Here is a 6,115-nt window from a genome sequence, read left to right as displayed (position 1 = left end):
AAGATAATTCTGAAGAGTGGGGAATGGATTGAAGGCAGCCAGACATGAAACAGGGAGATCAGTTATGGGGGTGGTGCACTGGTCCAAGTGAGATGATGGTAGGCTGGACTAGACTGGTAGCTGTGAACATTAATTTAATAAATTTGTATTGATCACCCACTACATGACAGGCATTAAGCACCGGAGATACAGCCATGACAAAAGCACACAGGTCCCTGCTCTCATAGAACTTACATGAAGTGAGCACAGTGGCTCACACTTGTAATCCCAGCACTTTAGGAGGCTGAGGCAGGAGGATCACTTGAGGCCAGGAGTTGGAGACCAGCCTGGACAACGAAGTGAGACCCCATCTCTACAAAAAATAAAAAATAAAAAACTTAGCAAGGGATGGTGGCATTTGCCTGTAGTCCCAGCTAATCAGGAGGCTTAGACAGGAAGATCCCTTCAGCCTGAGAGTTTGAGGTTGCAGTGAGATGTGATCATGCCACTGCACTCTAGTCTGGGTGACAGATAACCCATCTCAAAAAAAAAAAAAAAGAATTTACATGAAAGACAGTGACACAAATATATATCAGATTGCGATGAGCGCTATGAAAAACAATAAAGCAAGGTAAAGGGCTAAGAGTGCAGGGGTGTAGCGGAATGCTATTTAATATATGGTAGTCAGGGAGGGGCCTCTTCTGATAAGGTGACATTTGGGCAAAGACCTACATGAAACAGATATGGGGAGAAGAGCATTCCAGACAGAGAACACCTAGTACAAAGGCCTGAGGCAGGAAAGTGCGTAAAACACAACTTTGTAATAGAACCAATAATTATAGAAGAACACTTGCATAACCACTACCTGGGTCAAGAACTACAAAACTGAAAACACTGAAGCAGCCCCTCAAGGATCCCCTTCAGATCACACCCTCAGGTAATCACTGTATTGACTTTTTTTTTTTTTTTTTTTTGGAGATGCAGTCTCACTCTGTCACCCAGGCTGGAGTGCAGTGGTGCGATCTCAGCTCGCTGCAACCTCCGCCTCCCAGATTCAAGCGATCCTCCCACCTCAGCCTCCTGAGTAGCTGGAACTACAGGTGTGGGCCATCACACCTGGCCTTTTTTTTTTTTTTTTTTTTTTTGGTAGAGATGGGGGTCTCCCTACGTTGCCTAGGCTGCTCTGGAACTCCTGGGCTCAAGCAATCCTCATCCCTCAGCCTCCCAAAGTGCTGGGATTACAGATGTGAGCTACCACACCTGGCTGTTGAACCTTTCTGTAAACACTTTTTTATTTGCTAAGGTGAAATTTACATAACATAAAATTAACCAGTTTAAAGCAAACAATTTGGTGGTATTTAACACATTTCCAGTGTTGTGCAACTACCACCTCTGTATAGTTCCAAGACATTGTTTTCATCACCCTAAAAGAAAACCCCATGCCCATTAAGCAACTGTTCCTCATTCCCTCCTCCCCTCTGCCAACCCCCCCAATCCCTGGCAACCACCAATCTGCATTCTCTGTGGATTTAATTATGTTATATATTTCTTTTTTTTTTTTTTTTTTTCCTGAGACAGAGTCTTGCTCTGTCACCTAGGCTGGAGTACAGTGGAGTGATCTCAGCTCATTGCAAACTCCGCCCCCCAGGTTCAAGCAATTCTCCTGCCTCAGCCTCCCAAGTAGCTGGGATTACAGGCACGCGCCACCACGCCCTGCTAATTTTTGTATTTTTAGTAGAGACAGGTTTTCACCATGTTGACCAGGCTAGTCTCGAACTCCTGACCTTATGATCTGCCCATCTCGGCCTCTCAAAGTGCTGGGATTACAGGCGTAAGTCACCGCGCCCAGCCTATGTTAGATATTTAATATAAATTGAATCGCAATATGTAATATTTTGTGTCTGGATTCTTTCATTTCGTTTTCAAGGTTCATCCACATTGTAGTATGTATCAGTACTTCCTTTCTATGGCTAAACAGTATTTCATTGTATGCATAGAACACAGTTTGCACAATCATCTGTTGATGGATATTTGCGCATTTACCTTTTAGCTGTGACTATGGGTGTACATGTATTTGTTTGAACGTCTGTTTTCAATTCCTTTGGGTATATACTTAGGAGTGTAGTTGCTGGGTCATATGGTAAGTCTATGCTTAACTTTATATATATATATATATATATATATATAGAGAGAGAGAGAGAGAGAGAGAGGGTCTTGCTCTGTCACTCAGGCTAGAGTGCAGTGGCCAGATCATAGTTCACTGAAGCCTCACACTCTTAGACTCAAATGATCCTCCTACCCCAGCCTCCCGAGGAGCTAGAACTACAGGTGCACAATGCCGTGCCTGGCTAATTATTATTTTTTTTTTCTTTTTTTTTTTTTTTGTTGAGATGGAGTCTGGCTCTGTCACCCAGGCTGGAGTGCAGTGGTATGACCTCGGCTCACTGCAACCTCTGCCTCCCCGGTTCAAGGGATTCTCCTGCCTCAGCCTCCTAAGTAGCTGGGATTACAAGCACCTGCCACCACGCCTGGCTAGTTTTTGTATTTTTAGTAGAGATGGGGTTTCATCTTGTTGGCCAGTCTGGTCTCAAACTCCTGGCCTCAAGTGATCCGCCCACCTCAGCCTCCCAAAGTGCTGGGATTACAGGCATGAGCCACTGTGCCCAGCTAAATCTTTTACTTCTTTTGACAATGTTTTATAGTATTTACAGAATAAGTATTACGCTTCCTTTGTTAAATGTATTCCTAATATTTTGTTCTTGATGCTATTGCAAATAGAATAATTTTCTTAATTCCATTTTTAGATTATTCATCAACAGTATATAGAAATAAAACTGATTTTTTTCCAATATTGACCTTATATACTGGAACCATGCTGAACTCATTTATTGGTCCTAGCAGGTTGTTTTTTTACCGGATTCCTTAGGGTTTTCTTTCTTTTTTTTTTTTTTTTTTTTAGGACAACTTTTTATTGCTACCAGAGGCTTTTATCATCAGTACACGGTTCTGGCTGCAATACCTTTTTCAGACTGCAAAGGGAGCTCAGGATCCAGAAGTCATTAAGAGAACTATATGTAGGCTGGGGAGGCAGCAGGGGAGTAAGTTCTATTAGAAAATCCTAATAGCTTAACAAAACTAGGGTACTAAATTCAGTTATAACATGTTACAGACTCAAATCACAGAGCTGCCCCAACATCTAGACAGTCTCTCCTACTGATTATAAATGAGTGAAAACTATCAGTTAGAAAAATCTAATTTCAGTTGTTACATACATGTTTCTTTGGTGAGCACCTGGATATATTAACTTTATCACAAATTCTTTTATACAAATGTCAAAAATGCTTTCAACAAATCTAAGTGTCCTGATTACATACCACTTTTAAGCATCACTTTAAGGTAAACAAAAATGAAAACCATAATTTTAAATTAAAATTTGAGGGCCGGGCGCGGTGGCTCAAGCCTGTAATCCCAGCACTTTGGGAGGCCGAGACGGGCAGATCACGAAGTCAGGAGATCGAGACCATCCTGGCTAACACAGTGAAACCCCGTCTCTACTAAAAATACAAAAAACTTAGCCGGGCGAGGTGGCAGGCGCCTGTAGTCCCAGCTACTCGGGAGGCTGAGGCAGGAGAATGGCGTTGAACCCGGGAGGCGGAGCTTGCAGTGAGCTGAGATCCGGCCACTGCACTCCAGCCTGGGTGACAGAGCGAGACTCCGTCTCAAAAAATAAATAAATAAATAAATAAATAAATAAATAAAAAATAAAAAAATAAAATTTGAAATGAGACACAAAATCAACCTGGTAATATGAGAACTTTTTCTGTTGCTGTCTCTGATTAATATGGGACAATTCCAAAGTACTTTCATACTAATTGGAACTTGCATCATGGCTGTCACACTGAAATAATTTGTTCGACTGCTAAAAAATAATTTTGGGGTTTCCTATTCAGTGAGAATCAATACAGATCAGCATGCATAAAGTTCAGTAACTTAAATGGAGAAGCAAGCAAAAGCAACAGGAAAATTAAATCAGGATGCTGAGGGGGAACAGGTTTGCTGGCTATGAATTTTAACTGAATTTTTGATGGGGCAAGCTACGTTACATTATGGCAGAAAAAAAGTGCAACTGGCATACTACAAAGAGATTTTTTAAGTTTAAAAAAAGTTTGGATCTTTTGGATTTTTTTTTTTTTTTTTGGTCCTTATGTGTTTAAATAACACTGAATTATAATTAGCCACACAAATAATGAGAGTAGTTTTTTTTTTTTTTTTCCTGGCTCACTCCAAATCAGCCTGTTAAGGTATATATCCTTCTACAGCCTTTCCTGATTTTGCATGTTCTCATTCCCAGAGTAGTCTACCTTAGTTTACACTCAAAGGTAACACTTGTTGAAACTACATGACAGAAACAGGCTGCAAAAGTGGACAAGGGGAAGCATGTCCCTCTTGTCTTGATAAGTCAGTGCCACACACGGAATCCACATTTTCTGAGACATTATCTTCATTATAGAGCCGTTTGATTCCATCATAGAAGTCATCCCCTTCCATTTCCTCTACTTTGCGTTTAGCAGAGGTCTGCTTGCACCCACTGGCAGCTGGGAGATGATGGTAAAAGGCTGCTGTACCTCTGACTGGCACTTCTGGCTTGCTGTTGTCCTTGGAGAAGTCTGGGCCTGGGACAGAGGAGGGATGTAATCTGAACACTCCTTTGTCACAGGTCACCAGGGTGTGCTTGAGGGGACGGTAGACATAAACGGAATTTAGAGGCAGGGAAGACTACAGAGTAGAAAGGTGATGTGCCACAAGCTCCTGACAGTGGATCAACTGGGAGCTATCCATCTGTGCTTTCCGAAGCAGTTCAATTGTAAGAGAAAGCCAATCAGGAATAAGTTTCTCCATTTCCAGACTAACCATGGCCAGAGCAAGCATGGATCCTCTGAATTGCAGAAGTTGGTTGCAGGCCATACAGTGAAGTAGTTGCTTGGTAAGGACTGCCAAATGTTGAGATGGGCTCAATTTGGGCAAACTGAAAAGTAACTGAGGCCTAGTTGACACCGCAATAGCAAGGAAAATATGAAGACAATCCAATGGTGTGGCTGTGAAGATCCCAATTCAACTTATCCAGAATAATTATCTCCATTCTCAAAATTTCAGATGAGGAACATCCACAGAAACTGTCCCTTGCCAATACCTTTAGTACTGGAATTCTCTCATCTTCCTCAACAGTCTTGGCAGCTAGGAAAAAACAGCTGATTGCAATACAACTCAAGTATATCGGATGAGCCTTTACGGTAGCTAAAAACCTGTCCAAAAGACTGCCAGCCAGAGCAAATGTTTCTGGGTAAAGGTTGAATTGGTACTTGAGTTTGGCCAGCCATTGAATTACTTCATCTCTCTGGGATGGAGAAATATTCTGATTTGAAGGCATTTTCCGCACATTCACTTTCTACATCTGCGCTTCCCTAGTGATTGCCTTTTCCAACAGGAAAGACAATTTCTGGTTTTCCAAAGGCCCTGGAAACTTCATGATATCCTTTGGATCTGCCTGCTAGCCAGCTTGATGTAGCTACTTCTCCTCCTCTTCCTCCTCCTCTTCCTCCCCGGCTGAGCTGTAGGCCTCACAGTGGTGACGCGAGGTCATCCGGGGGCCGGTTACCACCTCATTCTCATCCGCGCGCGGCGGCGGTGCGCGCAGGACTACGGGGCCCATTGAGGAGGGAGAAGAGGGGGAAGCGGGTCGGGGGGCGCGGTCGGTCAGCGAATTAGTTCCATGATGACCCCCGGCCTGAGGCCGCCGCCGCTCGAGCCCGGGTGGGGAGGGGGCTCCCTCTCGCCATAGGGCGGCAGGGGCCGGGGAGAGGCGGGGGGGGGGGGGGTGAGACCGGCTCTGTCCCTGCCCGGGGAAAGCGCCTCCGAGAGGAAATGGTGAAAGGGGAGGAGGGGGGAAAAGAAAAGAAAAAAAAAAAAAAAGAAGAAGAAAGGGGAAAAGGGGTAAAAAATAAGAAAAAGCGAGACAGAGGCGCTGCCGCGTCCGCTCGCGGGGAAGGCTGAGGAGGGAGGGCTGGATTCCTTAGGGTTTTCTATGTACATGACCATAATATTCTATGTACACGAAATCCATGACTATGTCATCTGC

The 6,115-nt window shown here is 43.7% G+C and overlaps 1 pseudogene across 1 annotated transcript; it reads right to left on the bottom strand.

Moving 5' to 3' along the window:
• Positions 1–3,762: 3,762 nt before the first annotated feature.
• Positions 3,763–5,691, bottom strand: LOC112615541 (annotated as a pseudogene). The gene is made up of 2 exons (XR_003117401.1): positions 5,171–5,691; positions 3,763–5,049 (listed from the first exon to the last, which is right to left on the bottom strand). The product of XR_003117401.1 is annotated as a cyclin-I-like (transcript).
• Between the last annotated feature and the right edge of the window lie 424 nt (positions 5,692–6,115).

This window comes from Theropithecus gelada, chromosome X (assembly GCF_003255815.1).
Source record: "Theropithecus gelada isolate Dixy chromosome X, Tgel_1.0, whole genome shotgun sequence".
Classification (NCBI taxonomy): Eukaryota; Metazoa; Chordata; class Mammalia; order Primates; family Cercopithecidae; genus Theropithecus; species Theropithecus gelada.
Note: the sequence above shows the minus strand (reverse complement) of the source record. Positions and strands in the feature narration are given on the sequence as shown.